Below are 21,978 nucleotides of genomic sequence, written 5' to 3' on the forward strand. Positions count from 1 at the left end.
AGATCGTATGGAAAGATGAAGAGCGGCAGTGGAGATAAGTGGCTACACCGACAAAGCTTACTCTTAAGACCTTGATAGTGACGGTAATCATAATCACTTTTCCCTACTATCATAATACCTTTATCGAAGTAGTGTTTATAAACACATGACAGTAAAATGTAAAACTGGTATTGAAGAATGTTTCAAACTGAGTGATGAAGTTGGTCTATACAGACAGACAGACAGACAAGACTGGAGAGGTGATCGGTGTACAGACACAATCTATTGTCTGTTGTGGACAGATAGTGAGGCTCTCTGATTGACGCCTGCCTGATTGCTTGCTTTGTACTGACAATCTCGCTGTTCACACACAAGCACGGATCATCTCGTCTCGAGTTCAACACATCTAGTACACAGCTAGTAAACAGCTCTCGGAATTAAGGTAATTTCCTAATGAAGGTGGAGATTTATATTTAGTTTATGAACTGTTTGTTTTCACATTTAATTAAACCTAAACTTTCGTAGAAAAATGTTTGGTTTTCTGGGCAAAGAAAATTGTAAAATGTTATGATAGTTTACTAACTTTACGGATATAAAAACTAAATGTACGCTAATGTTTTATTGTTTTTATACATAATATATTTATCCTAAAATAATAAAGATACTCGAAGAGATTTACTACAGTCTAATTTATAAAAAACATTTACTAACTTTAGCGGTAAAATTGATAAAATTTGTAAATTTCGTTTATTTAATACTATATTATAAGAGATGTAGAAGATAATGACCTTCATAAAAGGTTAAACACTTAAAAAGTCATATTCTTAATACAATTACTTATTCTCATTTTAAAAATTAAAAGTTTGAACTGACACAAAAATAAGTGCGCGCATCGTTAAGAAATTTTTTCAGGCTTAGAAATTCAACTGTTATGAATATATTAAGAAATAAATTTACTAGTAAGTGAGGTGAAATGGAAATTATTTTTATACAAATATATACAAAAAGTTAGAGTTTATGTGTGAATGGCAACTTGCAAGGTCATATTATCAAACAACAATTTTGAAAGTTGTGTAATAAATGTATCAAATAATTTACGATAACATTATATACTTTTAAGAAACGATCTCTAACCTTGTTGTCTTTGGAAGCTTAGACATCGGTCTTAGCTGCGCAGACCCAGATTCTAAAATTATAAACTAATATTGTAATCATTCAAGAAACTTTGACCTAAAAGTTACTTGATTCAAATAATATTAATTCCAATTCTTTCTACAGTTTATGAAATTTTTATCCAATATTTTGATTGCATTCCTACATCAAGGATTTAATATGGACAAATTCAATTCATCATCATAGGCAAAGCGTTTTAAGTTGGCCAGATTAAGATTTTACTGTTTCGCTTAGTAATTACGTAACTTAAAAATAATTGTAAACAAATAACTTATTTTATGATTATATAGCCGTTTAATTTTATTGTTATTTGTTACAGTAACAAATATAAAATATGCAGCAACTTAGATAACAAAGGTTTACAATAGAATGTTTTTAAATTATTCAAAACCATCCAAATAGCAATTATGGAATCATTTAACTGCATGTTTAAATTGAATTATACGTAAATATCATAAGAATGTTTCATTATTTCAAACTCTAATATTCACATTGCTTTCGTGAATAAGATTGATGACTACGATTTTAAAATGAAAATTGATCAACCTTATATGAAGAGCCCTTCTCGGGTGAGATAAAGTCGGCAAAGAATGTAAAAGATGGAAGTAGCACTTTAGGGGAACTTATCACCGTAAACTGTGATCTATGACAGGCTTTTTGCGAGGGTGGCTGAGGAGGGTGCTACCCCTACAGGGGAGCGTGACCCAACTGTGTACAATGTGACATAAAAAGCGAAATGAAAACCCATTTATAATCGCAATCGAGGACAAATAATTTGCACCACCCAATATTATATTTATAAATTGAAATATTACTCATCATATTGACATTAATTCATAGCATTACATAAATTCATGAGTTTATTATTTATATTCACCATAATATTCAAATAAAAACTGATCAATGTTTTTATATACAATACTAAAAACAAGTAGCTCACATTGTAATTGGAAAGAATATAAACTCCACACTGCGTAATTAAGCAGCGTACCATTCCATTAATTCGTGTTTATTATTACATAGTAAAATTTCAGAAATCCAACTTTTGTGAGCAATATACAAAATATATAATAGAAACTAGGAAATAACTAAAACGATACTAATAATTACAATATGTGGTTACGATAATAATGTGATATAAGAGTTAATTCGTATCACGCCAATGTTAATATGACAACTATGTATTATATTTGTAAAATTGATTTTCATGATCAATTTCACTTCTGTCAATAATAGTAGTATATTGCAATTTTTATAATTATAATAAAATCATTGATGTTCAATAGGCTGGTTAATAACCTCTGTTTTGATTCTTATCTCATACTGTATTTTCCGTTGCAGCGACTATTGCTTGACGTAAGGGACAGTATAAATTACTAAACCCGGTGAAAATTGTGACATTCACGTCATTTTGCTCTAACGTAACTAACGACGCCTTATCACATAGAGGATGGGGAAACTTCCCACTTCTTGATGATTGTCATTTACTGGTCCAGTGGCTCGTACCTTGACGTCATGTAGGGAACAGTATTATTACTAAATCCAGTTTATACCTGGACAGTTATTTAGCTTTACCCAATCGTAAATAACGACGACTATATTCAAACAGAGAGAGAGTACGGAGATGCTTCACTCTTCATAATGTGATTTACTAGTCCAGTGGCTCGTACATTGAAGTCACGTACGAGACATTACATATATTGCTAAACCCAGTATAAACCTGGATAGTTATGAAACTTTAACCCAACTGTAACTAACGGTGACTAAACTAACACACACAGAGTATTGAGAAACTTCACTCTTCATAATGTGATTTACTAGTCCAGTGGCTCGTACATTGACGTCACGTACGAGACATTACATATATTGCTAAACCCATTATAAACCGGATAGTTATGAAACTTTAACCCAACTGTAACTAACGGTGACTAAACTAACACACACAGAGTATTGAGAAACTTCACTCTTCATAATGTGATTTACTAGTCCAGTGGCTCGTACATTGACGTCACGTACGAGACATTACATATATTGCTAAACCCAGTATAAACCTGGATAGTTATGAAACTTTAACCCAACTGTAACTAACGGTGACTAAACTAACACACACAGAGTATTGAGAAACTTCACTCTTCATAATGTGATTTACTAGTCCAGTGGCTCGTACATTGAAATCACGTACGAGACATTACATATATTGCTAAACCCAGTATAAACCGGGATAGTTATGAAACTTTAACCCAACTGTAACTAACGGTGACTAAACTAACACACACAGAGTATTGAGAAACTTCACTCTTCATCATGTGATTTACTGGTCCAGTGGCTCGTACATTGACGTCACGTACGAGACATTACATATATTGCTAAACCCATTATAAACCTGGATAGTTATGAAACTTTAACTTAACTGTAACTAACGTTGACTAAACTAACACACACAGAGTATTGAGAAACTTCACTCTTCATAATGTGATTTACTGGTCCAGTGGCTCGTACCTTGACGTCACGTATGAGACAGAGGAAATTGTTAAACCCAGTATAAACCTGGATAGTTATGAAACTTTAACCCAACTGTAACTAACGGTGACTAAACTAACACACACAGAGTATTGAGAAACTTCACTCTTCATAATGTGATTTACTAGTCCAGTGGCTCGTACATTGACGTCACGTACGAGACATTACATATATTGCTAAACCCAGTATAAACCGGGATAGTTATGAAACTTTAACCCAACTGTAACTAACGGTGACTAAACTAACACACACAGAGTATTGAGAAACTTCACTCTTCATCATGTGATTTACTGGTCCAGTGGCTCGTACATTGACGTCACGTACGAGACATTACATATATTGCTAAACCCATTATAAACCTGGATAGTTATGAAACTTTAACTTAACTGTAACTAACGGTGACTAAACTAACACACACAGAGTATTGAGAAACTTCACTCTTCATAATGTGATTTACTGGTCCAGTGGCTCGTACCTTGACGTCACGTATGAGACAGAGGAAATTGTTAAACCCAGTATAAACCTGGATAGTTATGAAACTTTAACCCAACTGTAACTAACGGTGACTAAACTAACACACACAGAGTATTGAGAAACTTCACTCTTCATAATGTGATTTACTGGTCCAGTGGCTCGTACCTTGACGTCACGTATGAGACAGAGGAAATTGTTAAACCCAGTATAAACCTGGATAGTTATGAAACTTTAACCCAACTGTAACTAACGGTGACTAAACTAACACACACAGAGTATTGAGAAACTTCACTCTTCATAATGTGATTTACTGGTCCAGTGGCTCGTACCTTGACGTCACGTATGAGACAGAGGAAATTGTTAAACCCAGTATAAACCTGGATAGTTATGAAACTTTAACCCAAATGTAACTAACGGTGACTAAACTAACACACACAGAGTATTGAGAAACTTCACTCTTCATAATGTGATTTACTGGTCCAGTGGCTCGTACCTTGACGTCACGTATGAGACAGAGGAAATTGTTAAACCCAGTATACACCTGGAGTTATGAAACTGTAACCCAACTGTAACTAACGGTGACTAAACTAACACACACAGAGTATTGAGAAACTTCACTCTTCATAATGTGATTTACTGGTCCAGTGGCTCGTACCTTGACGTCACGTATGAGACAGAGGAAATTGTTAAACCCAGTATACACCTGGAGTTATGAAACTGTAACCCAAATGTAACTAACAACGACTCAACAAACACAGAGTATGGAGTAGCTCACTCTTCAAAATATAATTTACCGGTCCAGCAACTCGTACTTTGACATTATACATTGCTAAACTCAGTATAAACCTGGATAGTTATGAAACTTTAACCCAACTGCAACTAACGGTGACTAAACACATACACACAGAGTATGGAGAAACTTCACAATGTAATTTACTGGTCTAGTGGCTAGTGCCTAGACGTCACGTAGGAAACCGTATAAATTTCTATACCTAGATTATACCTGGGGAGTTATTTAACCTTAACCCAACTATAACTAACGACAACTACACACAGAGTGTGGAGAGGCTTTACTTTACATAATGTAATTTATTGGTCCAGCGACTCGTACCTTGACGTTACGTATGATACATTATAAATTGTTACACACACGTACACGCACACGCATCCACACACGAGAGAGAGAGAGAGAGAGAGAGAGAGAGAGAGAGAGAGAGAGAAATGTAATTTACTGGTCCAGCGGCTAGTGCCTTGACGTCACGTAGGTGACAGTATGAATTTCCAAATACATTATATACATGGACAGTTATGAAACCACACGCAACTTTAACTCACGACAGCTAGTAATACATAGTGCACTGTAATTTATCACTCGTGCCTTGACACCTTAGAAATTTTAAACTTCTTAAATCGGTTTAAATGTTGACATTTAATCTAACTGTCATTTACGACGGCTACGTACAAAGAGGATTTAGAGGCTTCTCTCTACTCTCTACATGACGTACTTTAATTTCCCAATGACTCGTGCTTTGATGTCACGATGGAGACACGATAAACTTCCAAAACCATTGTCAATTAAATCTAATTATTTATTCATCATGGTAAATCAGATATAATTGTATGGATTATTACCAACATTTAAATATTATCCGCAATCATTTTAGTGTTTCTCATATTTTATAATTAACGTAGCTAAATACATTCTATAAAATATTTTAAAATAATTAAATAAACCAAACAAAGATAACTCATACACGTTGCTTAAAATACAATTGTGTTGATTTTAAGCTGTGGAGCACCACTCGGCTCGTTAACGTAATAAAATGCCTGAATTATTAAATAATGTTTAAATTTCCTTCTAAAAGAAGTCTCACTTTACCAATATTATAAAACAAGCTGCAAGTTATTATAGACTTTAAGATCTTTGTATGAAATTGGATTCTCAAAAGTTGTACGGTGGTATAAGAGCATCCCTATGTTGTATTGAATACAAGTGGGTATGATTAAGGAAGGACTGAGCATTTTTTAAAGTAAAATATAAACTAAAAAAATATAATTATCACAAACTAAATATCATTGGAATAGCCCTTTTCTAAAGTCTAAGGGCGTGCTATTTAAAGTGACTGAAGCAGTGCCCTAAAACCAAATACACATGTCGATATAGGTACTAAATAGTCGATGTAACGCCTAAAATAACATTAGAGTTTACGAGGTACATTGGTCATACTAAGTAGTAAAGTTCACGTCTGCCTACACATAATACTCTACTCGTTCTTGTCATCATGGATTAGTTCGATAACGACTGTGCTTCTTTTGAAGTTTGAAGTTCGATACAGTCATAATTAAACAAAGGAAAAACTAGTATGAGTAGTTTGAAAAATATAATTTATGATGTTATGGTAAGGGTAGCATATAAGGATATAAAAATACAGTAAAAACAACATATAAATTGTACTACAATAGTGTATTACCAGTTTATCAATACATTTAAAGAAAAATATGCATGATAAAACATGAATTTAGTATAACTGTAGTCCCTGATTATAGGGTTTGAAAAATAAATTCTATGTAGTTAAAGGTTACTCTGTCAGTCTGATTTACTGAAATATTATTTCACCCAAACATACCATTGTTAGGTGTAAAAATTTTAAAAGATTATTAGTTAAATAGTAATTTTAAATAAAACTCCCAGAAGCAGAAGTATCGAGCAAGTAGAACAGTTGTAGCCAGTTTGTACCACTGCGACTGCCGTCTAATGTAAAACAGACTGAAGACATATATCCTGGCTAATCTAAATCTCAATCCTCCCATAAATTTCCCGCTCCGTCCCGTTTGTTTTACTACTGTATTTTATTTATGTTTATGTCTTTTTCATAAAAATAATAGAACAATTATATCATAATATTATATCTAAGCCAAAAACAAATGCTATTAATAAATACAAATAATTTCTTCAAGCTATACATTTTATTGATGTAGTTATTTAACTAAAACGTCATTTCACTGTTTTAGATCACATGGGTGATCATATAAAAAATCAACCAAGTTTGCATGTGGTGAATTTTTAAATAAGATGAACTACTCGTAGTATTAGTGTTTTTGACATTTCAACACTGTACTGAAATCACAGCAGAATAGGAAGTACTAGTAAATTCTGACTGTTCTAGTACAAATGTACAAGATGTCGAGTTTCTCACTTTGTATTAGCGTTGTTAGATACGGAGTAAGCGCCAAACTACGATGAAAAGACTAGTATATTCCGTCTGTTGAGGGATGTCAAACGTATACAAGAAGCGGAGGTACTTATATTACATAAACGCTATTAGTTACGGTGGGAGCGCCAAACTTTACGCTGAAAGGACTAGTATATTCTGTCTGTTGAGGGATATCAAACGTATACGAGAAGCGGAGGTACTTATATTACATAAACGTTATTAGTTACGGTGGGAGCGCCAAACTTTACGCTGAAAGGACTAGTATATTCTGTCTGTTGAGAGACGTAAAATCTTTACGAGGAGTGCAGGTACTTACCTTGTGTCAACGTTGTTAGTTACGATGGCAGCTTTCTACTTTACACTGAAAGGATTAGTATATTCTTTCAGTTGTGGGACGTAAAATTTTACGATGAGTACAGGTATTTATATTGTGTCAACGTTGTTAGTTACGGCGGGAGCGCGCAACTTTATGATGGTTTTGGTAATTTCACACACACTGACTCGACAAGATCATTTCAAAGTTAGGAAGCCAGTATAACATTATTATATTAGTTACATTACATATACGTTTAAACAAAATTACCCAAACCATACAAATTTTAGAATAGAAACTTTCCCCGGAAGTATTTATGCAAAATGAACAGTTTGTTCAAATTGTTTGTCAATTTGTTCGAATACAACAGTTTGTTCTTGTGTACTGTCTTTATCAAGATTTCAGTTTTACCCGATTTTAAATTCTTAATTTATTAATAATTGAAACTATGAGTATTAATGTATAACAATATATTAATTATAATAATATGCATAGTTTATTTGCTATGATAATTTATTTATTTTAGTGTTATGTTTGTTATGCATTAAATATGTTTGTGTATATACTACTGCATAATTGAATATGTAAGGTCGTGTGAGTCGAATTTCATATATCTCAAACTGAAAATATGTATATGTATTGTTATGTAGAACCCCATATGGACAAACTGACAGAAACCTAAGCAAAGTAAGACTATACATAATATGACAACAATGATTTGTCTTGTCCTATAGAATAACCTGGTAATATTTTGGGCACTAATTATGGGACACCCTGAGTACATATTTATTTATATAGCATGATAATTATTTATTATTGTTATAAATTATGAAAAGAAATATACAGCACAAATTCGTATTTTATTTAAAATGATAATATACATATTATAATTATTTGAATTTAATTATGGCATTTTCCGCTAGAAAAATGTGTATTTCATTTAGGGTATGGCACTCTCAACTCAGATATTCCTAAAAAATTCTAAAACTTTACTATAAGCTGAGCATGTGCATTTTCCATACTAACACATTTTTGGATATATTGAAGTAAATGTGTATACGTTTTGTACATAATTCAATATTACAATTCTTATTTTATCAGCAGAAGTAAGCATATTCTAATTGCAACTACACAGATTTAGTAAATAAAATGTGGCTTAAACTATTTAAAACTTCTATTTAACTATTTAAACTTCATGCAGAAGAAGAAGAATCCGTGTTCGACTTAGATAAGATTCACCTTTCTCCAGGATTAAACTTGCTCTCCTAAACTAAAATTAACTAGTATTGCAAGTATAAAATTATTTATTGATTCATATTGAATCAAACGTCTAAGAAAAACAATCATACTCTTGCTGTCACCTCTCACTTCGTATAAATAATCAAACCTGTTGATAACGTAGTGCAACGTAACCACCTAGGTCTATTTTATCAGTTCCTAGTGACGGTACTGAGAGTGAAGTTGCTGTATACTAGTGTAGGTACTATCAGAATGAGGGTGCTGTGCAGTAGTGCATGCACTGTGGGGGTGAATGTGCAGTGCAGTAGTGCATGCACTGTGAGGGTGAATGTGCTGTGCAGTAGTGCATGCACTGTGAGGGTGAATGTGCAGTGCAGTAGTGCATGCACTGTAAGGGTGAAAGTGCAGTGCAGTAGTGCATGCACTGTGAGAGTGAATGTGTTGTGCAGTAGTGCAGGTACTATGATAGTGAAGGTGCTGCGCAGTAGTGCACAGTATACTGTACTATCAAAGTGCGCTTAACACGAAGAAATAAGCCATTGAATAGCTATAAAAACGTGTCAAAGGAGCTTCGTGCTCTTTCGTCGTATTTGGTTAAAATTAAGCGAACATATTGGGATCAACCTGTACAGTCATAATATCCAGTTTTGTACTAATCAATTCATTACCAAGGCTTATTATAATTATGATAATTTTTGAAATAGTTTTCTACCGTATATATCGCTAGTATATTAAATCACCTCTTAACTGGGATTGGGCTGAATAATAACATAAATATTGTATTTTCAAAAAAAACTTATGCAAAATTTTAAAAAATAGTACCGAAAGAGTCACTTATTTCGAGATAAATAGATATTTATGAACGTTTCATCATTTTTTATTTTAAATTTGATATTGATTTAGATGCATTGGCCAGTAATTAATATAAAGGCAATCTGGTCACATTAGTATTATCTTCTTTAATCTATTTACTTCGCTCTTTTATGTGTTGATAAATATAAGACACATTAAACACATTTAAAGCATTCGTAAAGGGTTTGTCTAGGGATAACAAGACGCTTAAATTTCCTTTACATCTAGTTCTATGTTATATTTAATGCTATAAACGCTAGCACTTCTAAAAATATTGCAACTAATTCCTCGGTTATGATATCCATGGCTTAAATGGCACCCCAATAAACTGTTGTAACTTCTTTGTTTATAGTTTGCTATGGACTGTGGATAACTTAAAAGGATAACAGTTTATAGGACATTCCTATCATTATGTTACAAATATAGAACACTGCGTTACCAAGATTGGAATTTAGTCCATTCACTACACTAGTAAATAAGAGTATAGAAAGTGAAACGACTAATAATTGATAAAAAAGATAATTAATCTATCTTTCATTTCTGCAGTTGTGACTCACGTGAGTGGTAACGTACCTGAGTATCTCATCTTATGTGGTGCGTGGAACGTGTGTGTACATCGGTGTGCCTGTATCATACTGACCAGATTGTCTAATACTGACCATTCTGACTCATTTCTGGATATACTTGGTATTTTACACACCTTTTCCTGTTGTTAGTTGGACTTTGGCATGTCTAAAACTACAATATGATTTTTCTTAATCGATTGTGCTTTATTAAGCGTACACCTTAAGGTTTTTTGGCACCTGAAGTATATGATAACTTTAATCCTCGAAACGCAATGGTCTATTTTAGTATGGCAAATGTAGTCCTACTAATCCGAAATATTATTATTCAGTTTGATCTCTTCATCTTACGGTAAAAATGACACATTATTTTTCACACTATACAACACTGATTTTATTCCTTGTAACTTGTATAAAAATGATGCGGTGAAGTCTCCGAGGCAGAAGTGCCGACTGCTTACATCGATTGTAGCACTGCGTCTGATGACTGAGCAGAACAGACTAAAGCCTTCTCTGGTTCGTCTCAATGGTATAACAAAGTTCTCACCCCACGCTGTTCTGCCCGCTTTGCGTTTTAGTTTTAGTTCCTCTATATATTTTTATTTTTATTTCATATGATTAGTAATATGTTATCATACATATGTTATGACGGAACTGATTTTCTAGTATTAACTTGTAATTCTATTGGAAATAAACATATTTCAAATTAAACATCATTACGCTCAAGAGCTCATTACAATGGGCACAATGTGAAATAATATCACAAATAACCTATCACAGTATTGCTCTTTGTCATCTCATTTCCATATTATTATAGTGACATTATTATATTATGTATTAGTATATAGCTTGGTTTCACAGTCTATTAGAATATATTAAATTTTTAGTATTAACACTTAGTTTATATTAACAAAATCGCAGTGTTCCGATGGTCTAGGGGACAAAGATTTCTCTGGACACTGGTGCTAGACTATAGATAGCGTATAGGTTCTAATTCTGCCTCATGAGAGACGTGTTTTATCAGTAGTTTCTCCTTTGTACTGTATCGAGTTTCATAACATTATCACACTCAGTTGTCTATGATGAAAATAACCGAATAGATAATCGTCTCCATTTAGATAATTAAAAAACAAACAAAATTATCTATAATGAAAATAATAAAATAACTCCAAAACACTCGTACTTCCCTGGCTTCTAAACATTAATGTCTAATAGGTCCGTAAATATTCCTTTTTATGTTCTTATGACATGATAAAAAATTTACAATATAAAATGAAGTAGTTGAAAGATAATTTTCTAAATATTATCCTGTTGGATGAACTCAACAATTGTAGTGTTCTCTAAAGACTCTAATAAATAGTCCAGGAGTAAAGCCCAGCCTTTCATGTGCCAGGCTCGCTCTGAATGAAGCTGTAAAGATTGATGTATGGTGTACCGCAGGGATCAGCCCTGTCTTCTTACTCTTTTTTATCCATTTATCAAGATGGGCTTATGTCGCTTTACTCATAATGAGTATCTATCTTGTGAAGATAGTTTGATACTACTGTTCTTATTTTATACCGTACTTAATGTTTATAAACCAAATAAAATATATTTAATTTGTTGTATTCATAATCACGTAGGTTATTGATCCAACGTATTATTTGTTCCGTATATATTTTTTCGTTTACATTATAATGTAACTACGACTATTTAAATTTGGTTTTCGGGTGAATCGCATCATTAACTTCACATGAAAATGACTTTATATATAATTTCACAATTTCACTTATAACAGTGATATGATGTATTTAACAAGTTTATTTGTAAAACAATTCAGCAATTGTAAATTTATTCATAACTTTCAGGGAATAACAAATTCTCAAAGGCTTAGAATATATACTTATTAATACCTTTTTAGACGTTGTATTTAATTTCTCCTGCTATAATTAATGAATTACTATCCATGGTACCAGTAAATCATTTTTTTAATGTAATGATAAATATGCTGCATGTTTTTAATTTATTGGTTACAGTTAACAATAAATTCTGATTATTGTTATTAGACTTAAATATATTTTTATATTTACTATTCCAATCATTGTCGCTTTTCATCTGCCACTTTATCTCATGGAACTTATTATCTAAAATTGAAACACCTACATTCAATATGTAAAGTTGATTAAGTTAGAATACAAGATAGACATTGTTATTACGAAAATGTTGAGTTACCCTTTAATTACACAATTTTGGATAAAAAGTAGAACATTGAAACTGTCTTTAAAATATGCCTAAAGGCAGATATTGCTGTACATATGATTTATCAATATATTTTTGTTGTTAAAAATATTTAAAATCGAAAAAATTACATCATGTACATAAGTATTGCAGTCACAATGAAAGTATAGAGAATATAGCAGCCATGCGGAAAGAATAAAGATAGTAAGCTAAGTACTAAAACAATAATAATAATACCTATAAAAAACCATTTACGTATTATCAAAAGTTAGCTGATATAACAAACAATTTAAATAAAATAACACTGTAACAAATGTATTCATAGTTGGTAACATGGTACAGATGAATACATAATACTCACAATGTGTACAATGTTTTACACTCGAACTGACAATAAATCGAAACATAATAACAAATAATAATATGAAATAACATGAACAAAAAGATAATATTGTAATCAATAATAACCATAACAATAAGTAATATGTATTAGAAATAATAAAATATTTTTGTGAAATTATTTTAGTGCTGCCAATTTTGTGACCAGGAAAGCTAAATAAGAACAGAATGGGATAAAATAATGGTGAACGGGTGAATATAGAATGAATTCATGAAGGACTCAACAGAGAATTCAAAGATTATTATCATTATCATTGAATTTATTTGTTCTGTTATATATCTCTGCATATATTCTTCGTGAAATTTTAACACAAATTTTAAATGTACTGTTTAAAGAGGGACCAGTCAAATAGTACTAAGTTAATTTTAAGAACTTGTTTGAATTTTCTCTAGTGTCACTTTCCGAAATATTTCTTTAGAAAAATTATTGTAAAAAAACTACTGAGTATATTTTCTCCATTCATTACTTAACCAAATTAAGAGAAACCAAAAATGAACCTGCCAAGTATTACACAGTATGATGATAAAGTCTCCTAGCTAGATCTGCTGGACTAGTAAATGGTAGTAGGAAAGTGATGCGACTAATAATTGACAAAGTAGAGAATGAAGTAATTTCATCTTGCGTGCATCTGGACGTTGTTAGTTACAAACAGATAGACAGAAAGGCATGACATTTTCCTAGTTCCACGAGCAATAGATAGTTATCGAAACACTCAGGCACATATTCTTTTATATTTTATTCTATTACAATTAGTATACGTATGTAATGTAATAGTATCAGACGTTGTCGACCCAGTAGGAAGGTACAAATGTCGAGGCCTGTCTGGACTGTGCTAAGATAAGACGTTGTTTGTTATGCAGGCAGCAGAATATATCTTGTTGAAGGGAGAGAACGAGATATATATCCAGCACGTGATCGGACTGCCACCACCCCTCCACCCCTCCATCACTCAACTATCTTTAATTCATCCTACTTTGTTTCACCAAACTAAAAACATTTTCTTACCTGTCAAAATCACGGTATTATTTTTCAGTTCAGTTAACCATCTCGTGTTATATACGAAATATTTAATACGTACCATGATAAAATGCTGCTAGTTCATTTTATAAAATTAATATAATTGTAGTTAATTTTCTAACTTCAAACACGAAGTCTACAATAGTATTAAATGCTAACAAAACAAAACTTTCCAATATGTTTTAAAACTATATTGGAAAGTTTTGTTTTGTTAAACATTTAATACTATTTAACATTTTTTTCCAATTGATTCAAGAGTCTTCAACGTAATCTTCAAATAATTTATAGTTATTGCCAATTTAGTCTGACCGCGTAAAGCCCGACACGAGTTTCTCCTTAATTACCAAACTGCTCAACAATGTAACAAATAACAGTAACAACGAAGTCTGTTTGGTAATAAATAAAATAATATATATTTAGTAATGTAGTGTTTTATTTATTTAGTAACGTTGAAGATTTCATAATTCATAAAATAAGTAATTATAAATGTAATAATTTTATTTAATACCAAAACAGACTTAGTTTTTAGCTGTTATTAGTAACATTGCTGTATGTGTTTGTGTGTGTGTGTATATATATATAAGAATGGATTCTTACCAATGAATGCAACAAAAAGTTATAAACATATCAGTTTGGTTTATTTTATATATGTCAAGGCTTTTACATTTCGTGCTAATTCTTACAAGATTCCCCTAGTCTTTAACGAGCCGCTCTTTTCCTTCCTCCCGTCGAAATGTTCACTAGAAAATATATAAACCAACCATTTTACTACTCCGTTGAACACTAGATTAAATCAAATATTTATTTCTAACGGGTGACTTGAATCCAATAATTGTTCTTACTATTTCAACACCTGCGCAAATTGTCTTTGTCAAAGATTTATTAATCGAAATTGCAGCTTTACATTAAATTTTACCATTTTGAATGGAATTACAGAACGCTTGGTGATCTAATGTCAATTTACTAAAAGACAATTATTTCTGATCCTAGGAATTACTGGACTTAATATCATCATAACTTCCGCTAAACGTTTCTTCAATAAAAACACACCCAATATACCAAACTATCTGAAGCTTACAGTCTATATAAACACAATTAAATTAGATAGACGTATTACTATCATATCTAAGAAAGAGATGAGATTTGTGCAGAATGTAACAGATAGATCGGAAAAGTAACGTAATTTATCACGCTATACTTTGATCTATGACAGGCTTTTGTAGACGTTCGGTTGAGTGGTTGAGTATAAGAGGTTCTGGGATAGTTCTAATGTTAGCATAAAACTTTGTTTTACAAATGGTTTTATAGTAAATAGCTGATTTTTTATGATTTTGTATACAGTTTTAAAATAAATTCATTTTTTGAAAATTGTAAACATATGGGGCGCTTCATAGGGGTACGACTTTGAGGTTATGTATAGACGGACACTAAACAGACAATTTTAAAGATTTTGTACGATGTTAGAATGAAATTTGTCTCTTGATAATGAAACATGCTTAAGACTAATATCCTAATGGCCCAGACACAAACTAAACCCGGAGCCTACTTATTTGGCTGTCATCGGTTATTAGGTTATAAATACGTGCTATAGTAAAACAATCTTGGCAAGTACCAGAGGTAAAATCTTACTGTTATCATATTCATCCTGTCTACATCCTACTACGTGCACTTGACAACATTTTCATTGTTTTATGTTAATTGTAATAGAACCAACATTTTTTAAACATTCTAATCTAATGCATCTTAAAACTATTATGAACAAAGACAGTTCAAACCGAGACGTTTCAGTTAGGTTAGAATGAGGGCAAGTCAACAATGGCTGGTGTTGCGCATTTCCAACCAGTGATAGTTGTTAGGATAGATTGTCGGATGACCCGTGTCCTAGTGAGGATTTTACATTCTATTTTCGCTGTGTTATGAACGTTCTCTAAAATAACGATAATGAAGAGAAATTCTGTGTTTTTTTGTCTGAAAACACTAGAAATGAAGTATGATAGTTTGACGTTCCGTGGTCAGTGGTGGTATACAGCAGCCGCTGCATCGAGCAATTGTCCACCGTGTAAATAATATATTCCAATCAGCTGCTGTTTAAACAGGCGTACCAATCCCACTCTCTTCAAACAATAATCTGGCCTCATTCTGTGTTTCTTTGCATTCGTGTCTAGTTTGTAGCGGTGTTTTTATTACTTTTTCAAACAGAACAATAATCCGAAATAGTCTTATTTATTTAGGAGATTTTTTATTTGCATAAAATGTGTTTCTCTAGTATATATTGTATATAAATATTAATTAAGTTTCTAATGAAACTACTTTGAAGATAACATGTAAAAGTGATAGGATGAACAATAATAATTCTGTTCAAGCCGAAATAATTGTATTACTAAAACCTAACGAGGGCTCAAAAAGGTTTAAAACAAGGAAGTTAAGTTTCATTTGGAAAACTCCTTAATGAGGATTCAAAATTACTTTGAAATTGTGAATAACAGTGTGGAATCTGTAAACAAAGTTCACGCCTATATTAACCATTTGTTTATAGAGGGTTTGGTTGAAAATAATACACCATATTTCCCGCACGTCTACCAAAAGATGCCTGGTTTCAAGACCAAAACTTCTATCTCAATCAGTAGCTTCCAGCCAAAAATTCACATGATCTCAATTCGATATCAATTAAGCTCGTCATTAAATGCTCAAAGCATGTTGTGATACCTTTTATTGCACCAATAAATCAGTCATTATACACAGTAGTTTCCTGTCACTCATAAACATTTTAAAGGTAATTTAAACATTCAAACAGGGCGACCCCACACACAAAAACTATAGGCGTGTCTCAGTTTTGCCAATATTGACCTTATATCAATACATAAAATCAGCTCATATACAACCAATGCGAGTTCAGAAATGAAAATTCGATGATAGAAGCAAAAGTGTTATCAAGATGATTGTAGAGAGCTTAAAACTCTACTCACTAGGATATGCAAATAAAACGTTCAATAACGGGTTACAATAATAAAATTGTTTGTCAGTAATTTTAAATATTTCTTGTATTGATGATCATATTTTTTAATGGATGAGTCGGGTGTAGTTGAATGTAGTGTAGTATTATGTCGTTTTGTTTTATAACTCAATGGTGGTCCGACTAATTGTGCGACGAGGACACTAAGTAGAGGTTTTAAATGAATTACTTCAGTTAAGTACAAGATAGAAGTAGACATGGAGAGAATATTCCGTCTGGTGTATGAATTCACAAGTACACGGGATGTGGTGCCACTTATCTAGGGTAGGCAGTTGTCAACGTTGTTATTTACGGTGGAAGCACTCAACTTTACACCAGTTTTGGCAATTTCACACAAACTGACTCGACAACATCAATTCACAGTTCAAAAGCCACAGAAGCATCATTACTTTGGTTCTCTCAAATGTAAATCGGTCAAGCTCTCTAATTATGGTAAGCACATCTTGAAGCTTTGAGGTTTATATTTTGAACATATTTAAAATTGAATTAGTAAAATAAAATTACGTGTGTGTGTGTGCATTTCATTCATGGCTTGAATTTACAATTATTTGGTAAACCTTACCAAGGACAAAGTAGTTTGATTAATTTATTGACAGGCAAAACTAGAGCAATGTTGATTATTGTTGAATCCCATTGCAATGGCTTAAACCTTAATCTAGGGATGAAATGACATTGATTCAAGCATCAGTAATTTATTATTTACATTGGTTAATTGAAAATTCAAGCCAATTGTGAACTGTTGCCATTTTAATTAGGCTCGGAAATTAGAGGTCTTAATTAAATAAAGAACTTTAATTTGATGTGCATTCCAGCCTATGCTTACATTTAAAATTTTCTTCGAGTTCCTTGTGGACCGTATCCCTAGGGTAGAGGAAGTAGTGGATCACTGGATATGCGTTAAATTATATTTTTATGTCCAGTAATACCAAGTTTTGTAGCTCTATCTCAAATCGTTTCAAAAATATTTAACTCTCCCGAGCCTTTTTGGACGCCTTCTCGTGCATACAAGTATATATAATCATCGCACTAAGACTTAGATCCTGGGGCAATTAATAGAAAAATAATTTAAATAACTGAGGAATGTTAACAGGGTGTTTTTAGTGGCGAGGAAATGGACTTGGATTTAAAATTAGAGTATAACGGCCATGTCCTACACCCATTTATATTTGCATAAAATTGTGATTAGAGTTACAACTTTGTAACAATTTGTATAAAATATGTGTTTACTTAAAACAAATACTTTGTAAACATTATGTAAAATTCTATTCTTATAAATCTTAACATTTCTATTAACATTTCAAAAGAATGGGTAAGATAAACTCAATGTTTTTTTTTATTCATAGTAAGGGATGAGGATGAGACAGCTTATCGTTCTGAGGCCGGGATATTCGGCAACAGTACATAGTTGCAGCGAGCATTGGTTACCGTGTAAATATAGAGACCAATCAGTTGGTGTTTAAACAGGCATACCAATTCCAGCCTATTCAAACTAAACTTTGACCCCAGTTTGACATTTTTTATACAGTTCACAGTTCATTGTGTTTTTTTACGTTTTCATATATATTGTTTTACGTATAAGTTTACAGCCAAGCCGATTATCTAATTAATTTTGGTTCATTCCCGGTTGTATATGCCCTTTGTATGTATAGTCAACATCTAATGTTATCAAGCATAACACAAATTAGCTTTCAACATTGTAACAAAGATTTGTAATCAACAAGTATTCCTCGTTAACTTTGGTTAAATCTAACAAAATACGCACTTAGTATACATAACCGACAGGCGATGCGATTAGGCATGACAAGAATTAACATGATAATAAAGATTAAAAGTAAACAATCTTTTATTATTAATTCTGTTTCAATCATGGAGAATATACACTCCGTTTGTGTATTAAATACAAATGTTCGGTATGATACAAATTAATGTTTAACAATATAACAAAGATTTATATCCAACAAGATGGTCTTATTAATATAAGATGATGCACACTTTATAGTATAAGTACTGTACAAGCAAAATTTTGACAAAACATTTACAACCCAACTCTAGTAATATCAGGTGAGATTTATTGGTTAACCATCACAATTAGTAGCATACTCTAACGGCTGTTTGGAGAACAAGTACACACACATGAATCAGAGAATAGCAAACGTGGTAAGCTGGACTTTGAGAACTCCACGAAAATGTTTTGACCATGTGTAACATGTTACTTTTTTATGTACGAAATTAAATACCGATTATTTGAATTGCGAAACTAGAACACAAAGTAGGGTGTTTGTTAACTGTATAATATAACAACTTGAGTTTATAGTAATCTGAATAAAAAAATACCGAAACTATTATTTTTCATAAAATAGGTCAGACACCGACACCTGCAAGGCCCGTGCCCGCAAATGTTCCCGCTTCCCCGCCTGAGGACGTTGAGGAGGAACGCTCTAGGACTCGGGAGAGTAAATTGCTAGTGCTCGCTGCTCCTACGTCACGACCCGACTAAGATCCCAAAGATTTACGGCATCAGGTAAGGGACAGCGACTTTGTATCTTGCTACATGATTTTAACCATAAATGATTATTACACTTTTTATTGATGTAGACTTTCCTATTTTGTTTGCAGTTTTAATGTGTAGGGCTGCATTATTTACTATAATTGGTGTTATTTGAATATTGTCTTTAACGTAGATAACATACTGCTATATACCTTGGTGCTCTTTTTTTCTTGTACTAACCGCCATTATTTAACCAATGAATTGTTTCTACCTGGGATTTTCCAATTATTACGTCTCGCCCTACCAAGTGTCTATTCTACCTGTACTATATGTGCACACACCACTTGCTGATTACCTACTTACTGACCGACGTATTAACTAAACTACAGTATAGGTACAGGTTTAACTTGTTGCATTTTTAAGATCGAAATTTGTTTACTAAATTCGAAATCGCTACAACATTAACCTTACTAACCAAGGTTTTTTTTCTTCTCTTTCTTTTCTGTGATTCTTTCAGGTTCCGGGCTCTGGCATCTCTCAGCCTCTGACAAGCCTCAGCAGTTGGTAGCCCCAGACCTCTGACAGCTCCATTCAGTTCTTGGCCTTTGGGAGCTCTCAGTCTGCAGGGTCTCCTGGCCTCTGGCAAGTCTTGGTTTCTAGCAGCTCTTTAGATGTGTAGTGAAGTTGAATTACCATTTTCTCCTTTTTCAAAACTCAAAACAATTTGTTCTATAATAATATGGTGCAATATTCCAGATTTCATTAAAAAAACATTATTTTCCCGTTTCATTCACATGTAGACCAATCCTTTCCTGTGAAGTGTTTTTGTTTCAATTAAAAATTTTCAAAAACAGTTATGTACTTTTGTTACTCATTTTTTGTTCAGTTATGAAATAAATAAAAATTTATTTATTTTTCTAATATTTTTTATAAGGACTCTTTTGGAACATTATATATCTGTAAGAAACAATTACTATGAATAATTAGGACTCATTCTCTCACACACAGATGCGATGCACCCATTTGAGGAAATATTTCTATATGTATTTAGAGTACATAATATACCAATTATTTTGCAAAGTTATGATGATTAAAAATAGCAAAATAATTACATAAAGTATGTAGGATAGTGTCAGCTTTGGAAGTGAATTTTAATTTCATGTGCACACAATTATCTGCTTAAAGAATGAAAACCTACTTGAATCAAGTATAAAATCGTTGTACTTAGTCATTATCCCAAAACCAAACAATCCTTTGTCCTTATTCAAATAAACATGAACAGGAATACGAGATAATAACATGACAGAAGAGCAGACGGGAAGCTACGGTGTGAGATAACTGCTAGAGGATTGAGATTCAGATTAGCCAGAATATATGGCTTCAGTCTGTTTCACATTAGTCGGTAGTCGCAGTGCTACAATCGATGGCAGCAATCGATACCTCTGCTTCTGAGAGTTGGGAACATGCTGTGTAACTGAGCAGTGTTTTTTGTAACAGTTTTAAGTGTCTACAGTTTATTATAATATGGCTACGCCAGCACACGATTTTGAACATATATATATATATATATATATATATATACATATTAGTATCAAAATAGGCAACTAAAACCCTTTTTAAATACTATGTATTAATTTATTACTATGTTTTGATACTAATTTTAAAATAATCCTAAATTGTGGAGTTAATAATATAATATTTATATATATTTAATAAATTGTCATCTAGTTTTATCGCTATTTCATACTGTAAAAGTGTACTTTAACTAAATAGTTTTGTTTCCAACACAATTATTTTGAAAATTTTTTACTATTTTAGAGTAATATTTTTCATATTTTTAAACATGTCTGAAATTAATTAAGAAAAATATTAATGATTCAAAAATACAACATTTAAATTCTTAACATATCACATACGTTAGGACATTTAAATGTTCTCATTACAAGTTTGTGTCCAACAGTTATATTGAATTAAGACCTACGAGTTGAGTAGGCCTATGCTTCATAAAGAAAACACTTTTTTTTATTAAATACGGTGACTCAATTAAGATTTTCTTCGTAAAAATATGTTAGTCTTCAGAAATAGTGAAAATTATGTTGATAACAAAAATGTATATTTGTATATAATGCTTCACATTAGTTTTACTAGTTAATAGAATCTAAGGGCAGTAGTAAGTCACAATATGTACTCTCAAGCAATACAGAACGGGAGTGCCTCTTTTGTTTAAAGGTGCATGGTGCCATTCTGATGAGCACAAGTTATAACTATTATGGCAGAAGCCCAAAAATTTAAATCAACTTCAAATCGATCAGGCACCAAGTGGCATGGATGGTTCATTTACTATTATGCTCTCTATTAGTTAACTACAAAATAGTTACCTATTATTACTATTATTAAGCTAACATTTATAGTGTAACTTTTCATCCTTTTAAGCAGTTTTATTTGTGATCTATTGAATTTGTATTGTTCTCCGAATATTTTTTTACATTCGAGGAGGGATACATCTTGATATCCT

General features: G+C 32.2%; 1 long non-coding RNA gene across 1 annotated transcript; it reads left to right on the forward strand.

The window, feature by feature from the left end:
• The first annotated feature begins 224 nt into the window (after positions 1 to 224).
• LOC124354365 lies at positions 225 to 20,655 on the forward strand. Its single transcript, XR_006921675.1, has 3 exons — positions 225 to 421; positions 19,336 to 19,496; positions 19,981 to 20,655. It is a non-coding gene; the product is annotated as an uncharacterized LOC124354365 (long non-coding RNA).
• The last annotated feature ends 1,323 nt before the right edge of the window (positions 20,656 to 21,978 follow it).

Source organism: Homalodisca vitripennis, chromosome 1, assembly GCF_021130785.1.
Source record: "Homalodisca vitripennis isolate AUS2020 chromosome 1, UT_GWSS_2.1, whole genome shotgun sequence".
Classification (NCBI taxonomy): Eukaryota; Metazoa; Arthropoda; class Insecta; order Hemiptera; family Cicadellidae; genus Homalodisca; species Homalodisca vitripennis.